We start from the raw sequence: 11517 nt of genomic DNA, 5'->3' as shown, positions 1-11517 counted from the left end.
AATGAATCAGGTTTCCGCACGCTGCTCTCTCCATCTGATCGCATGTCTGTATATGGTAAACTTCAGAAAAGGAGTCTGATAATTAGTCATCGCGGCCAAGCTAAGGACAACACCGTGTTCTCAATTTCACTTTGTTTCCAGCAGGAGCGCGGGGCCAACGGCACTTCTCACCGCGGCGAAAACCTGCTGCTCAGCCGGCCCCTGCACCTGCCGGGGCCTCCCCACGCTCAGCACCCTCCCACCACGCTGCTCCCCACCGCCCTGCCCCAGGCCCCCTCCCCCACACTCACTCACACCTCCCCACCCCAGCCGGGCACTGAGCACCGGGCACTGAGCATCAGACCAGATGGCTGGCCTCAGTCATCTTTGCAAGAACAACTTGACTGCCCCGTTTTAAAAATGAGAAATTTGCCGAGACCGGTTTGGCTCAATGGATAGAGGGTCGGCTTGGGGACTGAAGGGTCCCGGGTTCGATTCCGGTCAAGGGCATGTACCTTGGTTGCGGGCACATCCCCGGTAGGGGGTGTGCAAGAGGCAGCTGATCGATGACTCTCTCTCATTGACTAACTCTCTATCTCTCTCCCTTCCTCTCTGTACAAAATAAAAATAAAAAAATAAAAATAAATAAAAATGAGAAATTTGAGAACCTGAGGGCCCAGGCCCAAACCCCAGGTGCAACCACTCTGCTTCTTCCTCCCTCCCTCCGGCCTGCCTGCCTTCTTCAAGCTCCCGCCGCAGGGCCTTTGCACATGCAGACTCCTCCTCCTGAAGCCCTCCTCCCCTGGCACCTGGCCTGGTCAACACCGTCCCCCTGCAGATCTCAATCCAACATGGTTCATTTCCGGAGGGAAGGATTCCTCGCACCTCCCACATCTTCCCCTGAGCTCCTCACTCCGCTGCCAAAGCAGCCGCTAACATGTGTCACGTCACCTTTGCCAGTCACTTGCCATTGCCTGGCTCCCCGGAAAGCATGAGCTCCAGGAAGGCGGGGTGGTGTCTGTCTTGTCTGTCACTCTATCCCCGAATCTGGAAAGGACATAAAGTAAGAGTGTAGATGCTGTATATTGGATGGAAGGTGGGTGAGTGGGTGGATGATGGATAAAATGTGGGTAGATGGTGATGAATAATGGATGGATGGGTGTGGAAGGAAGGAAGGAAGGAAGGAAGGAAAGAAGGAAGGAAGGAAGGAAGGAAGGAAAGGAGGAAGGAAGGAAGGAAGGAAGGAAGGAAGGAAGGAAGGAAGGAAAGGAGGAAGGAAGGGGAGAATGGATAGTTAAGAAGTACTGCCCAAACCGGTTTGGCTCAGTGGATAGAGCGTCAGCCTGCGGACTGAAGGGTCCCAGGTTCGATTCTGGTCAAGGGCATGTACCTTGGTTTCGGGCACATCCCCAGTGGGGGATGGTGTGTGTGTAAGAGGCAGCTGATTGATAATTCTCTCTCATCAATGTTTCTAATTCTCTATCCCTCTCTTCCTCTGTAAAAAAAAAATCAATAAAATATATATATTTTTTAAAAGTGCTAAAAACAAAAATGGAAAAACTTGCCACCTGTCCAGGTAAAAGATGAGGCCAAAATGTCAGCCCAAGCCTTCCATCAATCAATCCCACCTGCTCCGTGTTTGATCATCTTCTGCTCCTGCCCCCTCTCTCTCTCTAACACACTACACCACACCACACCCCACACCACACCACACCCCACCCCACCCCACACCACACCACACCCCACCCCACACCACACCACACCACACCCCACACCCAAACTCTGGCCCAGTGCGTGCCCACCTCCCTAGAACAGTAGGTCTCAAAATTCCGCAGGGGCAACCTCGCTGCCCAAACCTCCACACCTGGAGCTTGTGAGGTGCTGATGGGGTGGGTCCCAGAAGACCCCTCCCCCCCAATATACATTGTTAACAAGCACCAGGTCATTGTGAAGGGAACATATTCCCGACCTCCACCCGAGAATCCTTAGATTAGGGTGAACCTACATACAAATTCGAATCCCTGGGACGCTGAGCCCTCCACCCCACTTGGCCCGCTGAAGCCACTGAAGCTGCAGAAGCTTGGGCCGTGCTGCCCCCTGGTGGTCACAGCGCTGCTGCGCCTGCGTTCTGTTCCCTAATTCTCCAGTGGCCTCTCCAGGCCCGTTTCCCTTTATCAACGCAACATGACGTACCCAAACTCCGTTTCACCAGAGTTTGTCCATCTCGTATGCTACCATTATTATTTACTTAACTTTTCCCCTAAATGTATTTATGCAAAATAACTCATTTTAAAAGAGACACTTGGATCCCCACAGTAGATGGGGGGAGACGGTTTCACTTACACCATAAACAGGGAGTGGGGAGTGGGGGTGGAGGCATGAGAAGTAGAAAAAAAAAATCACCAAAAATTTTTTAAGCCAGGACCGGTTTGGCTCAATGGATAGAGCGTTGGCTTGGGGACTGAAGGGTCCCGGGTTTGATTCCGGTCAAGGGCATGTACCTTGGTTGCGGGCATATCCCCAGTGGGGGGTGTGCAAGAGGCAGCTGATCGATGACTCTCTCTCATCGATGTTTCTAACTCTCTATCTCTCTCCCTTCCTCTCTGTACAAAATCAATAAAATATATTTAAAAAAAATTTTTTTTAAATAAAAAGATTACAATTTTACAAACAAAAATAAGCAATGGCTGACCCTGGTGAAGAAACTATAAAAAATGGCACCGACATCATTATTATTACTATTATTATTAAAGTGAGGATAGAGGTTGTCTCTGGGGGAAGAGGTGGTGGGGGTCTTGGGACCCCAGTTGTCCTTAATCTGGGAACTACCATTATGTGTTAAGCTGAATAGATGAGCTTTCGGCATTTTTTCCTGTTCTTCGTATTTCATTTACAAATGTGCAGCTGAAGGTTAAAAATTGTGGTGGAGCCGAAACCGGTTTGGCTCAGTGGATAGAGCGTTGGTCTGCGGACTGAAAGGTCCCAGGTTCGATTCCAGTCAAGGGCATGTACGTTGGTTGCGGGCACATCCCCAGTAGTGGGTGTGCAAGAGGCAGCTGGTCGCTGTTTCTCTCTCATCGATATTTCTAGCTCTCTATCCCTCTCCCTTCCTCTCTGTAAGAAATCAATAAAATATATATATTTTTAAAAATGGTGGTGGAGTGAGTGGATGCTTCACGGACATGCTCCAGACCCAGGTCCAAACTGGAATCACAGCTAAAATACAGAGTAATCAACGGAAGAGTCTCGCTGGAGAGAACCTGATAGCCGAGGACCAACAGTGGAGCCGACACAGAGGCTGGAGGGAGGGGCAGAGGCACAAAAGGGCTGGCCAGGCCCTGACAGACAGAGCTGAGGTGCGGGCAGATATCGCAGCTGTGGGGGTTGCCACTGAGAACTCTGGGGTCTAATTCCTGAGCTGGGCCCCCGCAGAGAGCACCAGAACTGAGAAGGGGACCCACATTGTATCTGGCTGGGAAGAGTATGGGGGTAGCTGTCTGCCAGGGAGAGAGGGCTGGAAATTCAGGCACCCTCTTAAAGGGCCAATGCATAAAACTCCCTGCGGAGCCACCCACCTTGTGCTCCGGCAGGGGGACAGCAGAGTGGACTGGAGCTGTGTGAGCAGAAGCCAGGATAAAGGACTGTGGGGTTAGAGCTCAGGAGGCAGACTCCAGGGTTTCCTGAGCTGAGCCATTCCCTCAGGCTTCGGAGGTATCTTCCCCCACACAGACAATCACTATTACAGGTGGCATTGCCTGGGGGGAAGACAGCTGACCCACCCTATTGGAAAACACCGTGCCCCTTACAAGACTGAGAACAACAATTAGCCTAGGCAGAAACAATTGCCCCGCCCTACTGAAAAAAACCTTGCCACACCTGTGGACGGTTGCCTGCTGGCAGATCAAGAGGAATCCTATCAGTCTGTAGCCAGAGGTGGTTTCTGGAGTAGTTGTCGCCAACTGGTGATCGAAAGGTCCGAAATATTGATGACTGCTGCTCAGTGTTTCCCAACCTTCTCTCATGATGAGAATCACCTGGTGGAGTTGTTAAAACACAGATTCCTGAATCCCAACTAAGAAGTGTTAAACTAGAATTTTTGAGAACATATAGGTAAAATTGCATACCTAACTTAGTGCTCTGTATATAAAATCTGTCTTAGAGCACTAGTTAAGTATACAATTTTATCAATGTGTTCCCAAAAATCCTAGTTTAGCACTTCTTAGTTGGGATTCAGGAATCTGTGTTTTAACAACTCCACCAGGTGATTCTCATCATGAGAGAAGGTTGGGAAACACTGCTCTAGAGGATTAGAGTCTTAGCCTGATCCAATTAGTCAGAAGCAGCTTATGACTGTCCTGCACTAGGGATTGAGAGGTGTAGCAGATCTACCTAATACAGTTATAAACCCAAACAGCCAGCCACAATGAGGGGACAAAGAAACTTGGTGAAGGAAAAAAGAAGTCACACAAGTTCAGGAGGCACAGAGAATGAACCCCAAGCAAGAACCCAAACAGGCCCATGCCCAGACACATCATAATTAAAATGCCCAAAATTAAAGACAGAGAGAAAAGGCAGCAGGAGAAAAGCAAACTGTTACAAATGTGCAGCTGACAATCAAGGTGACACTGAGCTCGAGGCGACTGATCAGACAGCTGGGCAGGGCCAGGAACACATCTGGATAAATGCCCAGAAACATGCAGGTAGCTAGGGGCCTGCCAGGGGGTCGGGCTCCAGGCAGCAGTCCCCACCCACCACACCCCACCCCTCCTTTCTTCCAGCCCCTCCCCCTCGGACCCCCGTGGCTGAACCTCAAAGCTTGGAGGGGGTCTGTGAGGGTCAGGCAGCTGTCAGCGTGTCCTGGGCTGAGATTAAATAACACGAAAACAGCATGAACCTCCTCTCAGGGGACCATTAGCGCCCTGTCAGCAGGCAGCTGGGGCTCCGCATTGGGCAGTGGAGACATTCACATGCTCCTGGCTGACAGCACCCGTTCTGGGTTGACTCCTGCACGTACCTGCTGTCCAATACGTTTACCATCAGCCTGGGCGGCTCTAAGGACCCAGACATCGCCAGCCCCGAGTCCCAGCGAAGGAACACGGCTAGCTCCTGCGCTTCCTGGGCCAGAGAACAGGCGGGTCAGCACAGGAGAATGCTGAGGCCGAGGGTTCGAGAACTGCCTGCGGGAACTCACAGAGCACTGGCTGTTCCCGTGCTTCCAATCAAACCCTCCTCACCACTCCTCCAAGGAGCAACTGGGGAAACTGAGGCTGGCCCAAGCACTGACCACTTTGGGGTTGTATTTATTTATTTATCTATTTGCATTTTCCTCCTCCTCTGGGTGCGCCTTTCTGCCAAGGAACTCTGCTGCTCCCTCACGGAGTGCAGGCCCCACCCAGGACCCCAGGGAGCCGCCCTCCTCCGCCCTGTCCGGCCCCCTCCCGCCTTCATTAGGTGTGTGTGTCCATGCAGAGAGGCGATCTGGAAGAAGAGGCGCCGACGTGCCATTTTCTTCTTCATACGTTTCTGCGTTTCCTGATTTCTTGGTATAATAAGGTTTGAGAATGAGAAAACACAGCTGCGTGTTCAGGAAATAGAGCGGCACCGTTTGGGGCCACGAGCTCTAATGCAGGAATAAGGTCGCACGTCTTCCCTCTGCCCTTCCATCGCCACGTGGCCTCAGGCAAGTCCTCCCCCTGCCGGGCCTCGGTCTCCCCATCTCCTACATCAGAAGGGTGTGCCTGTGCTGCTTCATCCCCAGCCCCCACCCCGCCCGTCCCCCTGCCCTGCCCTGTGCCCTGGACAGCGGGCCCCAGTGGATGGCACCACCAGACACCTCGCTGGCTGTCCTCTGGGGCCTGGAGGCTGGAGGAGGGAGACAGACTGTGGTGTTTCCTTTCCACGCCTTCCTTCTGTGGGTCTCGTTTCAGGCAGCACCTCGGCCCCGCCACAGCTTCCATCCTGTGCGCTGACCTCTGGTTATGCTCCCAGTTTTCAATGGACCCCAATGTGCCCCACCCCCGGCTTCCCACAGCACAGTCCCCGGCCCTGACCACCACCAGGCCTCCCGCTGTTGTAATTCTTGGGAGACTCAGCACTGTGGTTGGGGCCCTTGCCCACCTTCCTTCTGTACTATCCTTTTTTTTTTTTTTTTAATTTCTTTATTGATTAAGATATCACATATTTGTCCTCAACTCCCCATTCCCACCGGAGGCTCCAAGGAAACCCAGATCAAACCTGAGAGCCAGTTGAGCCAGTTGTTTCAGCGGCCCCTGGAATAAACCACCGCAGCTTGCCAGATAGAACAAGTAAAAGTACAGGATGCCCAGTTATCAGATAAACACCAGATAGCTTTTTATTTTAATACTAGAAGCCCGGTGCACAAAATTAGTGGGTAAGGGTCCCTAGGCCTGGCCAGCAATCAGGGCCGACCGTGGACTTCCAGCTGCCAGCAGGGGCCTCCCTTCCCCAACTGCCGGCCAGGGCCTGCCTTCATTCTGCACCGCCCCCTGCTGGTCAGCGTACATCATGGAGAGCAATCTAACTCCCAGTCTCCCAGTAGAACTCCCAAGGGGACACTTGGCATATTATCTTTTTATAGAGAGAGATTTTATTTTGAAGACTAGTTTATTGATTTTTAGAGAGAGAGGAAGGGAGGGGGAGAGAAACATCGATGAGAATGGAACATCAGTTGGCTGCCTCCTACGCACTCCACAGTGAGGATCAAGCCAGGAATATGGGCAAGTGCCCTGACCTGGAATCAAACTGGCAACTTCCTGGCATGGGACCAAGGCACTCCCCGCGGCTCTGAGTTTGTCATTAATAAGGAAGCCTGGGAGGGAGTAAAGTCTCCCACTCCAGAAGCTAGAACAGAAGCCAGAGAGAAACCTGGGGAGAGAAGTAAAGTAAAAATGAGTGAAAGAGAAAACATAGAAGCCAGTGGAAATGATAAATCTAAGAAATGGCTACTGGTAAACAGCTGTAAGATATCTACACTTGAAAAAAGTATAGGTATAGCCACTGTGGAGAATAGTATGGAGTTTCCTCAAATAAACTGAAGATGAGACTCTCATTTGACCCAATGACCGCCCCCTTCTAGGAATCTATCCCAAGAAACTAGAAACACCAGTCAGAAAGGATATATGCACCCCTATGTTCACAGCAGCACAATTTACCATGGCTAAGATTTGGAAACAGCCCAAGTGCCCATCAGCAGATGAGCGGATTAAAAAACTGTGGTACATCTACACAATGGAATACTACATTGCGATAAAAAAAAGGAGCTCTTACCATTTGCAACAGCATGGATGGAACTGAAGAGCATTATGCTAAGTGAAATAAGCCAGGCAGAGAAAGATAAATACCACATGATCTCACTCGTTTGTGGAATATAATGAACAACATAAACTGATGAACAAAAACAGATCCAGAGACAGAGAAGCATCGATCAGACCATCAAACCTCAGAGGGAAGGTAGGGGAGGGTAGCGGTAAGGGGGAGAGATCAACCAAAGGACTTGTGTGCATGCATATAAGCCTAACCAGTGGTCACGGACAACAGGGGAGGAGGGCATGAGTGTGTGGGGGCAAAGGGGGAATAAGGACACATATGTAACACCTTAATCAATAAAGAAAAAAAAGCCCAAGAAAGGGAGGGTACAGGAGAGAGAGAAAGAGTGGGGGGAGGAGGAAGATGATGGGAGGATAGGGGAGGGAAGGGGAGAAGAGGGGAGACGAATACAAAAACACGTTAGTAAAGAAAAATTAACCAAAGAGGTAGAGGAGAGTTTTCAGATGAAAGAGAATACTAAACACATGTGGTTTGCTGGTTAATTTGGAGCATTCAGTGGAGAATGCTGTGTATGAGTCAGCTCTGGCTGCCATAACAGAATACCACAGACTGGCCGAAACCGGTTTGGCTCGGTAGATAGAGCGGCCTGCGGACTGAAGGGTCCCGGGTTCGATTCTGGACAAGGGCATGTATGTACCTTGGTTGCGGGCACATCCCCAGATCAATGTTTCTCTCTCATTGATGTTTCTAGTTCTCTATCCCTTTCCCTTCTAACCCTAGAACCCCATCTAACCCTAATTCCTCACATGCCTCTCCAAACACAGTCACACTTCAGTGAGGACTTTGACATGTGAATTCAGGGAGGGGAGAAGGGCACCGTGTGTTCCATAACAGCTGCTTTTCTAGAAAAACAAAATCACCAAGACAAGTCGAGATCCATGAAACCAACTTGGAAACGGACACAGCACTATTTCACTGTTCCCAGGCTCTTTCAGCTGCCCAGGAACCAGAGAAAGAGAATACGTTCTGGTTCCTTTTCACACCTAGCAGGGCCGTGACACACACACCCGACAAACAACCCAGACGGCTCAGTCTGGCGCCTCGGCCAGGTCCCCCAGGCCTTTTGGGGAAGCGCTGCACAGCACAGCGGGGAAGGTTTCAAAACATGGCCCTCCAGGCAGGGGGCCACCCGGAGCCCACATGGGCAGAGGGCAGGGCAGCCCAGACAAGAAGCGGCCCATGGAGGGCAGCGTGGGGACGCCTGGGGCCAGAACTCAGGTGCCCGGAGGGGCCACCCAGGCGTCCATGCCTGTCTGCTGCACGGGCAAGGAGAACAGGAGCCGGAGAGGTAGTGGACGCCCCCACCGGAGCCAGGTACCCGCTGCGTGAGGCCGGCGGCCTGGGAGAGATGTTCTCAGGGCCGAGGGTGCAGAGGAGACTCTCACTGCTGAATGCTGAGAGGCAGGCCAGGGAGCCTCCTGCAGGTAGAGGGCTCCTTGTCTCTAGGGCAGGTGTCGGCAACCTACGGCTCTAGAGCCGCATGCGGCTCTTTTGAAACTTTACCGCGGCTCCGACAACTTGCAAGCCTGTGTGAAAATGAAGGTAACGTCTTACAGCCCTGATGGGCTGACACTGTGCACTGAGGTTCAGGAGCAAAAATCCCATTAACCAGGTAAATTAAATATTTTAATTAGCTATTAATTTGCAAAAATATATTTTACATTGTTAAGTGAAAAAGTTCTTTTTTTCTTCAGATTGACAGCTAACTGCACGATCCGGTATATAGCATTAAGGTAAGAAACAATATATGCAGTGTAATATTTGTTTTAAATGTCGCAATGGTTTTGCGGCTCCCAGGTTTTTTTTTCCTTCGGAAACAGGTCCAAGTGGCTCTTTATGTCTTAAAGGTTGCAGACCCCTGCTCTAGGGCATCCTCTAGGACAGTGTTTCCCAAACTTTTGACATATGTGCACCCCTTCTGTAATTTTCGTAACGCTGAGTACCCCTCGTGCTCATGAGAACGTAGAATTAGGTGCAGCTAAGCACGGTGCAGTGCATATCCCCACCCAACTCCGGTGCAACGCGTACCCCCACCAGACTCTTCCCGCACCCCTGGGGGTGCGCGGACCACACTTTGGGAAACACTGCTCTAGGGCCGCTCTGGAGGGGGCAGCAGCACGGGGCTTGGTGTGAGAAGTCTCTCCACGCTTGAAGGATTCAGACTCTCGGGGACTCTAATCCTCCTGTGGCTCCATCCCTAATGGTAACTGCTGGCTTGGCTCACCAGCTCAGTCTCTCATGTCCAGAAAGCATGTCTCTGGCCTTCTCCCCTCCGTGCCCGACGGCCACCTGTGGGCAGCATCCCTCAGGACGATCAGAGTGGGAGGGGAGTGAGCGGAAGGTAGGCCTGACCTCGCTTGCATGATTGTTCATGTATGTGCAGACAGGTTTGTCTGCACCCCTCCCTCCCTTGGTTGCCATGGTGAGCGACCTGTCAGATCCCAGGCTCGGAGCAGACTAGGGAGAAGGCTGCAGGCCTGAGGGCCATTCAAGATGCCCATTAGAAGCATTAGCAAGCCGGGCCTCCCCTCTCCCCCTAATGGACTGCACGTGGGGCCGTCGCACTAATGGCTGCTCAGCCACACAGGAACGGACAACAGCTAATGCCCTGCTCCTCACTAGGTTTCAGGACAGATGAAGGGCTTTCATTATCTCCATCCGCAGACGTACAAATGCCCGGAGTGCTGAGGCTGGCCAGCCTGGCCATGGGCATGAGAAAGGGATGGGGCCGGATACGAAAGCATCATCCGTGTTGTCCATAAGCATCGTGCTGGGCTCTGGGGCGTGTGAGAGCAGATGCTGAACCGCCTTCACTCCCGGGAGGGCCAGGGTCACCGTGCCCTCATACTGGACCACCGGCCTGGAGAAAAGAGGCTCTGTCACACCAGTGGTGTGGGAGTTACCATTTAACAAGTATAGCAGGAGACACACAGCCCGGGGTGGGTGGGTGAGGGTACAGAGAGCATGACTCCGTGTGCCTCTCATTCCTCGTGGGAGACAGAGTGACTGGGGACACCAGAATTCCCTCCGGTCCAGAGTGAGGTCCTGCCAGAGCCCAAGAAGTCCCGCTGAGCAGTGGCCAAGCCATTCAGCCCCCACTCTAAGCTAAGCTCTCACTCGGGTCTTCTCCCTCGAGGGAGAACGGGAAATGAATACTAGTGAGTTGGGACGCTCTTAGGACTCCTGACCAAGTTCCTATCCCCCTCCCCTGCTGGCCTGATTGCCCACAAATGCCCTCCCCTGCTGGCCATCTTATGTTCATATGGGGGTGGCCATCTTTGACCACATGGCAGTGGCCATCTTGTGTTGGAGTGACGGCCAATTTGCATATTCTCTTTATTCTATAGGATTTACAATATGAACTGTAAACCTACTTTTGCCCACCCCTGTACAAGGAACAGTAACATCAGTCTGGAGGGGAGTTAATGAAGAAAAAGCCCTTTATGCCAATAATCATATAAATGTAAAAGGGTTTAGCACCTACCTAATAACATTCATTTATCTAAATCAAGTACATGTCCATTCTGATCAATACTAACCAATGCTTTTAAGCCAGAGATAGTAGTTAATATGTGAAATGTGACTCTACATAACGGAAGTCCGCAATATCTCGTCAGAGCCCTAGAGGCAGGTTCCCCACCTGACCTCTGTCCCCTCAAGGCCTGGCCTATTTGTTTCAGAAAGAGTAAAGAAATGCAGGGGCTCAAGAACTGACAGGAGCCAAAACCGGTTTGGCTCAGTGGATAGAGCCTCAGCCCAAGGATTGAAGGGTCCTGGGTTCCAGAATCTTCCATACCACTTATTCCAGCCATGGAGCTGGCTGCTGAGTCAGAAAGTTACTTCTCGCATCTGTTCCAAGGTCAGACAACCGCTTAATGAGGATGCTGAAGAGGGAGCCTTACAATCAGATAAAAGGCCCTTCCAAGGCCCTCAGGAAGTAGCTATGGCCAAAACTGGTTTGGCTCAGTGAGTAGAGCGTCGGCCTGCGGTCTGAAAGGTCCCGGTTCGATTCCGGTCAAGGGCATGTACCTTGGTTGCGGGCACAACCCCAGAAGTGGGTGTGCAGGAGGCAGCTGATTGATGTTCCTCTCTCATTGATGTTTCTAACTCTCTATCCCTCTCTCTTCCTCTCTGTAAAAAATCAATAAAATATTAAGGAAAAAAAAGAAGGAGCAGCTATGGGCCACCTCA

The sequence above is a fragment of the Pipistrellus hanaki genome (assembly GCF_964339955.1).
Source record: "Pipistrellus hanaki genome assembly, chromosome: 6".
NCBI lineage: Eukaryota > Metazoa > Chordata > Mammalia > Chiroptera > Vespertilionidae > Pipistrellus > Pipistrellus hanaki.
Note: the sequence above shows the minus strand (reverse complement) of the source record.